The sequence below is a fragment of the Momordica charantia genome, unplaced genomic scaffold, assembly GCF_013281855.1.
Source record: "Momordica charantia cultivar OHB3-1 unplaced genomic scaffold, Mcharantia_2.0 BLBB01000117.1, whole genome shotgun sequence".
Lineage (NCBI taxonomy): Eukaryota > Viridiplantae > Streptophyta > Magnoliopsida > Cucurbitales > Cucurbitaceae > Momordica > Momordica charantia.
This window is the reverse complement of record NW_028275273.1, coordinates 2,099-10,292: the sequence shown is the minus strand read 5'-3', so window position 1 is coordinate 10,292 and position 8,194 is coordinate 2,099. Positions and strand designations below refer to the sequence as shown.

The 8,194-nt window shown below is 36.8% G+C and overlaps 1 long non-coding RNA gene across 2 annotated transcripts; it reads right to left on the bottom strand.

Annotated features, from left to right (window-relative positions):
- Positions 1-5,850: 5,850 nt before the first annotated feature.
- Positions 5,851-7,844, bottom strand: LOC148207661 (uncharacterized). Of its 2 annotated transcripts, XR_015787736.1 has the most exons (3): positions 7,458-7,844; positions 7,114-7,311; positions 5,851-6,880 (listed from the first exon to the last, which is right to left on the bottom strand). It is a non-coding gene; the product is annotated as an uncharacterized LOC148207661 (long non-coding RNA). The 2 variants fall into 2 exon arrangements; XR_015787735.1 differs by having other exon boundaries at positions 7,114-7,844.
- Positions 7,845-8,194: the final 350 nt, after the last annotated feature.

The following is an 8,194-nucleotide window of genomic DNA, read 5'->3' as shown; positions in this document are numbered from 1 at the left end:
TGGACTGTACCGGTTTCATCTTTCTCCTCTTTCTTCTGCTCCTATGTCTACCGCTAGCCCTTCTTCTCAAGTCTTGTCTCCAACACCAGCTGCTCTGTTTTCGTCTTCTACCTCCTTGTCCCCTGCTGTGTCTCCTTCTCCTATTGATTTGTGGCATAGGCAACTTGGGTACCCTGCCTTTCCTATTGTTAGAAAAATAATAAATGTGTTCAAACGATTTAAATCTTCTTCTATGGCATTTCATTTTTGTAATGTTTGTGCTATGTGTAAATCTCATGCTCTTCCGTTCCGTTTACTCCTACTGCGGTTTATACTGCTCCATTGCAATTAATTGTCTTTGATTTGTGGGGTCTTGCATTTACACCCTCTAATGGCTTTAAATATTACATTAGTTTTGTTGATGCTTTTTCACGTTATACTTAGATTTATTTTCTTCGATCCAAGTCGGATGCCTTCTCTGTTTTTCTTCAATTTAAAACTATTGGTTGAGAAACATCTGAGATGCTCTATTATTTGTTCTCAATCTGACGGGGGTGGTGAATTTAAGCTCTTTACTTATTTTCTTCAAAAACATGGCATTATTCATCACCTTACATGTCCTCACACGTCTAAACAAAATGGGATTCTTGAGCGCAAGAATCGTCACATTGTTGATACTTGGTTAACTTTGTTATCTCAGTCTTCTATGGATGATGCCTTTTCTACATCTGTCTATCTCATTAACCAGTTACCTTCCACAATCCTTGGTGATGTGATTTCTTTGGAGAAGCTATTATGTCACAAACCTAACCATGCTTGGTTAAAGGTTTTTAGATGTCAACGTTTCCTTGTTTGCGTTCTTTTAATGCTCACAAGCTCGATTTTCGTTCTCAACCTTGCACTTTTAATTTATTGGTTATAGTAACACATATAAAGGCTATAAGTTTGTCGTCTACCGGTAAGGTCTTTGTGTTTCGAAATGTTATTTTTTATGAGCATTCTTTCCCTTTTGCTAACCTTTCTATTCAGTCTATTCAGACTTATTTTTCTCCTCCTTTTTCGAACATCTCTTCGACTGCCTCTACAGATTTCCCTATTCCTCTGTTGTCCAACTCACCATCACCTACTTTAGCTGTTTCTTTCCCCCAATCGCTGCACCTATCCCCTCTGTATCTGGTTCTTCTCCAGCTATTCCTGTATCAGCTGACAATCGTCCGACTTTTGCCGTTCGTACTGTTGCTTGTTCTATACCTGCTGCTGTCAGTTCTATTTCGGCTCCTCGTGTACCGTCTATGCCTCTTGATGGGTCACATCTGGTGCCTAGTGATTCTCCATCTTTGCCTGTTGGTTCTTTGACTGTTGGTACCGAGGCCGTTGTCCCCACTGGTTCTTTAAATGTGTCCTTATCTGATGGTTCTCTCACTGTGCCTGTCCATGAAGTTGGCACTTCGTCTCAGCGGTTTGTTCTGATCTTCCTCCTTCGGCTCCCACTGTTTCGGTTCCCTCTTCTTCTTATGTACAAAATTCTCATTCGATGGTGACACGAGGCAAGAATTGAATTTTTAAGCCTAAGACCTTTGTTATTGATTATCAAGAGGTTGATGTTAAAGAGGCTTATGTCATGATCATTGGCAACGGGCAATGTCTGAGGAGTATGATACTCTTATGCAAAATCATACTTGGGATCTTATTCCTCAACCCTTACATCCAGAAAATAGTAAGATGTAAGTGGATATTCAAGATCAAGAGGAACTCTAATGGCTCAATTTCTCGATAAAAAGCTCATTTGGTGGTAAAGGGGTTTCATCAGTCCCCTGATATTAATTACTCAGAGACATTTAGTCCCGTTGTTAAACCCACTACTATTCGTGTTCTCTTGACATTAGCCTTAGCTCATAGTTGGCCAATTCGTCAGATTGATATAAATAATGCCTTTCTTCATGACCTTCTTTTTTAGACTGTTTATATGGAGCAGCCTGCTGGTTTTTCTTCCTCGAGCTCTCATCCTCTTGTTTGTCATTTACGTAAGGCTCCCCATGCCTGGTTTGATCGGTTAGGTGTATTTTTACACTCTATGGGTTTTGTGCACTCTAAAGCAGACTCTTCTTTACTCCTTCGGCATAAATCTTCGCATTGTTGCTATATTTTGATGTATGTTGATGATATTCTGAGTACAAGCAGTTCAATGACTATGATTTCTCGGTTGATTTCTATGCTTCATCGTCAGTTTTCGTTAAAAGATTTGGAGCGCCTCAACTATTTTCTTGGCATTGAGGTTTCATATCCTCCTCAAGGTGGTCTGTTTTTGTTGCTGTCTAAATATATTATGGATCTTCTTTTTAAAGCTCGTATGGGTGAGGCTCGTGCTATTGCCACTTTGATGGTTAGTGGTCCTCTGTTGTATGCTAGACAGAGTAAAACGTTTTCTGATGTTCATAATTATAGGAATATTGTCGGTGCTTTGCAATATGCCACTTCGACTCGTCCTGAGATATCGTCTAGTTAACAAAGCATGTCAATTCATGCACTCTCCTACATTAGTCCATTGGCAATTGGTGAAGCGGATTCTTCGGTATCTCAAGGGTACGGTGGATCATGGTCTTTTGTTATCTAAAGCATCTCATTTTTCTTTTCATGGTTATGTTGATGCTGGTTGGGCATCGGATCCGGATGACCGGAAGTCTACGTCTGGATTTTGTGTGTGTTTTTGGTGGGAATCTTGTTACCTGGGGTTCCAAGAAACAGTCTATTATATCTCGTTCGAGTATGGAGGTTGAATATCGTTGTCTAGCCACTGCTGCTACTGAGTTGATTTGGTTGTCTTCTCTGTTTTTGATTTGCATATTTCTGTACCACTGCCTATTTTGTGGTGTGATAATCTTAGTGCAGTCCATCTTAGTGCGAATCTGATTTTGCATACGAAGACTAAGCGTGTGGAGTTTGACATATATTTTGTTCGTGATTTGGTTCTTAATAAGAAGTCTTTGGTTTATCATCTTCCTACTACTGCTCAAGTTGCTGATGTTCTTACTAAACCTTTAGTTGCTGTGAATTTTACTCGTTTGAAGCTCAAGCTCAATGTTCGAGATCCATACTCCATTGACTTGCGGGATATGAAGATATAGCTCACTGAAGATTAATGACGTGGCTTGCCTCTGTGGATTTATTGACTTAGTCTCTTTGTTAATATGTTATTAGTATCTTTTAACTGTTTTATTATTCCGATATAGTTTTTCCATTCAAATGTTCAGGAGTTTTTATGACTTTTATATAAATAAGGCTTCTCTATACTTTTGAAGTTGGCTTTTCTCCTAAAAATTAGGACTTTTAAGTCACTCCAATGAAAGTTATAATAATATATGCAGAGTATATTTGCAATATTCCCCTACATTTTTAAGAAATTTGAGGTGACCCAACTAGAAATCTAAGCTCATCCTGCTTAACGAGGATAATAATGGGAGAAGAGTTGAAAGGAAAAAGATGGAAATAAAAGATTGTAGAATTCAAATAAAAATTTTAAATTACAGTTCATTTATGCTGCTTATTAATATAATTAGATCAAAGTTAAATTAATAAGGAGTTCACAACAAAATTCGAGAGAAAAAAAAAACCAAAGAATTGCAAAACTTTTTAAAAGATTCTAAATATCTTTTATACCCTCCATTTTACTCAATGTTTCTACTTTCACTCTTGCTTTTCTCAAAGCTCGATGCATGTCCCTCAATCTTAATTATGTTAATTAGGCAATATATTATATTTGTGGTCACATCCCTGCAATATCATTTTCGCATAAAATAAAGTCCTTCCTATCATAATCTCTATTCAGCCTCTAGATCTTCGGTTTGAATCTCATGAATCAAATTTGTATCTTTAATTCTTGTCCACCTAAGTTAGTTTTTAGGTCAGATAGTAATTTAACATGCCTTTGTATTGGTCAATGATGAGACTTGATTTAGTTGACTTATTTGAGATGAAAAATGTATGTTAATGCATATAATTTAGGAAAAATGTACATATTTTGTGATTAAGGACTTTGAAATTCAGTTATAGATAAATGAAAAGACTAATTTGTGTAAATATTCTTATTTTGTAAGGAGAAGTGAAGATTGATGATCACAATGCGTGAGTCACATCGCAGGACCATAATTTCTCAGGTTACTTAGAGAAATGAGTAGCCAAGTTACTTTGAAAGTTTTAGCTTCACAATGCTTCCGCTATATTCGATGTTTAAGATTTGTTATTAGTTCCTAAAATCTCTACAACCTCATTTGGTTCCAGCCTTTCATGCATTTCTCACATCTTGTTACCTTCATGGCCTATAAAAGGAGCTTCCAAGCATCACTTAAAAGACATCTCATTTTTCCATGCTTTTGTTCTCCTTTCTACTTCGTTATCAACTTTAGTTTTTTAAGTTTTGTTCTTCAATTAATTTTACTGCGATTACTCTTGTTTATTTATTGCAGTTCAATTTGTTCCATTTTGTACTTTCTTTCTACCTTAAATTAAAATGCATTCTTTTGTTATCTTCTCTTGCATTTTCATTACTTTCACTTCCATGAGTAGCTAAATTACTTCTTCAACGATCCTATGAATGGTTTAGTTTATTTATTTAAAATTACATCATCAGTGAGCACGACGTATTACGCTCCCTTTGCTTATCTTGATTGATACAATTTATCCAATTGATTTTCTTATTGGCCACTTGTTTAAATCACATTAGTTTGAATTTAATTCTGAGAAAGTTAGAGTCAAACGGATCTCATCCATGTAATTTAACAGGTCCACTGTTCTACCTTCGCTTTCAAATGCTCTTTCTAGAGAGCCTCTCAAAGCCTCTCAATTGCAAGATTAATATTAGATGGAGCAATGTCATTAGCTCAATTCTGTAGGATGTGTGGATGGAAAGGAACAATTGTATTTTTTTTTTTCAGGTTTCTAGATCTCGCTCTTCACTTTGGGAGGACATTGTCAATGCCTCTACTTGCTCTTCTGAATCCAATCCCTTTTGTAATTACGATATACCTACCATTTCTCTCAATTGGAATGCTTTCATCCAGGTATCTCCGTTTTTATGTACGTTCTCACATTCTTTTAAATGAATGGTACCTTTTCTACTATTGTATTGCCTTAAATATTATTAGGGATAATTTCTTTTTTGAGAATATTATTAGGGATAATTAGAGTTATGCAAGTAGACAGAAAAATATCATTGCATGAAGACCTTATATTGATCTTCTTCATTATCAGGTTGATTAAGCTGTCAAATGAGATCCCTCGAAGCATGCCTATCACCAATCTTTGAAATATTAGAAAACTTTCCCCTGTTTTATGCCATGTGTAATAATGTTCAAAAGCTAGAAAAAAGAATGCATTATCATAAATGATTGTTTTAGCCAGAAAAATTGATTTACCAATACGATCTTCGAGAACACTCGAAGAATCTTGCAAAAATGAGTTTGCACTCTGAAAGTCTTGTCTTGTCAGTACATGATATAATTTGCTCAAGAAATCTCAATATCAAGGTTTGCGTATACCTTTCCCTTTTAATTTGAGGGTATTTATAGAGAGTCAAGATAACCATCATTGTAAAGAATTCAAATTGACAGTTATTTTCGAGATTTTAGGTGTGAGATACGTATTAAAGACGAGATACGGTTGCACGGTTATTCATTTGAATGTTGGAACCAAGTTCACAAAGTCCTGTAAATAAACAATTGAGTTCGGCAATTCTATTGCACAAGTTTTCCGAACTCTTGCCTAGTTTCGTACATGTGTGCGGCTTCCTATTGAAATGTCGATGACGTGTCCTTTTGGCGAAATTTTATCTTTATCAATATCAATGAGCATAAATCATAACCGAAAGATAAGCAGTGGAAAGTGAAACTTTGAGAGAGTTCTTTTATTATAATTCTACATGGATTTGGAAGAAAAACATATCATACAAACATCACACAAGTTGCGTAATTAAGATCGGCTAGGAACATCACACACAAGATAAAACGAACATTATGCAAGCCTAGATGTACAATGTACTATTCCACCAATCTCACGGTTAAATCTTCTTCATTTGCTTGCAGCATTTAAGGTACTCTTCACTCAATGTGTCTTCAGGCTTCACTTTGAAGATTCTCATTCCCATCCTTATCCTTAAATGACTTGTTTTGGTAAATTTGGTTGAGGCTTTATATCCAGCTTAAAGAGAGGTTTTTGTTGATCACGGGAGGACGACTCTTCTGGTTTAACATCATGTGTGAACCAGAAGTTTGGTTGAGGTTTTACATCTTCAAAGAGAGGCTCTCCACTTTCACGAGTGTACCAGAAGTTTGGTTGAGGCTTTACATCTTTAAAGAGAGGCTCTATACTTTCATGAGTATTCCAGAAGTTTGGTTGAGGCTTTACATCTTTAAAGAAAAGCTCTTGATTTTCATGAGTATTCCATAAGTTTGGTTGAGGCTTTACATATTTAAAGAGAGGCTCTCCACTGACACGAATGTTCCAAAAGTTTGGTTGAGACTTTACATCTTTAAAGAGAGGCTCTCTAAGGGCACGAGTGTACCAGAAGTTTGGTTGAAGCTTTACATCTTTAAAGAGAGACTCTCCACTTTCACGAGTGTTCCAGAAGTTTGGTTGAGGCTTTACATCTTTAAAGAGTGGCTCTCTACTTTCACGAGTATACCAGAAATTTGGTTGAGACTTTACATCCTTAAAGAGAGGCTCCCCACTTTCACGAGTGTTCCAGAAGTTTGATTGAAGTTTTACATCTTTAAAAAGAGGCTCTCCACTCTCCAGATGAGGCTTTGAATCATCATAGTTATTTGCTTGAGGCAATATCGACTCATCTTTTATCACATCTCCACTTACGATCTCCTGGCTCACGTCTTGACTCTATGGTACTTCCAATCTAAATACCCCATAAAGAGAGCAACAGAGAAAGGGATGAGAAGATTTTGCACTGTAAAATATGTTTCTAAATCCATTATATCATGGTCTAGATTCACATATGTTTCAATGTACAATAATTTTCATATCATTCCACATAAAAATGGTGAATTAGAACATATCAAGCAAATGCCCTTCAAAAATCAAAATGTGTTTTTAGCTCAATGCATGCAAGAGATTAATGGAATTGCTCACCAATAGAAGTGAGAGGAAAGCGATGAAGACAAGCCCCTTCATGTCTTTGAATATCTTCACTAAAATTCAAGTCCCTCCTTTGATGTGTTTTCTTAGAACAACCACAAATTGTTACTATGTATAAATAGACATCGGAGGATGGAATTTACTTTTTTACGTACAGTCCTCAAATAACCTTTTGTGATTTTAATCTTTACCCTGCTTCAAAATGGAATCATCCAATTATTGCAATAAACGTTATCTTTCCCTCCTTTTAAACTGGATGCACGTTTGAACTTTCGAGCTCTGTCAATATTCATGGAGTTACATCTTAAAACTAATTGACAATGAGAGAGGTAGCTCACTTGTATTATGTTGATGCAGATATCCGCCGAGCTAAGGTCAGTCACACGAGATAACCAGAGCGAGTTGCCAAAGTGCGACCTCAAACCACCGTGGGACTTGTACAGGGAACAAACATTCCAACGCCCAAGTTAGAGTGAGTTCGAGCTGTAGTAAGTCGGTCTCGAACAAAATTGCGTACTTGATTTGTGGCACGGAATGTCCCTTTTATAGGCAGGCAGAGGAGACAAGACCATTGGAACTGTTCCGACCAACGATTATAGTTGTGGAGCCCGAGGTCGGTGGTCGGACTTTAGGTCGGATGATATTATTTATTCATCTCAGCTCAGTGCGAATCAGCGGTCGGTGGGTATGAAGGGTTTGTTTTGTGACTTCTAGTGACTCCGAACTGAGTTGGACGTAACGTGTCGATTTTTGAATTTGACCACCATCATATTATAAATTATTAGTCCTTTCACTCAGATGCCTCAGATTCAAAATGTGTGGTGGTGTTTAATTGTATGCAAATGCAAACAGATGAATTATTTATTAGTCTCGAAATATCTTATGAGGAGTCTGAGTTTTCAATGGCCCAATCGATGAATTATTAAAGCAATGGTTGGTGCTGTACACTACAAGAGTGAATTATATCGGCATTTGTCGACTATTGCCTTCCCAGTGCCTCAAATTTAAACGTGCAGGAAAATGATTGAATGTTTGGAGACCCACAAATAATTGACTGGCCAGAAATAAGTGTCCC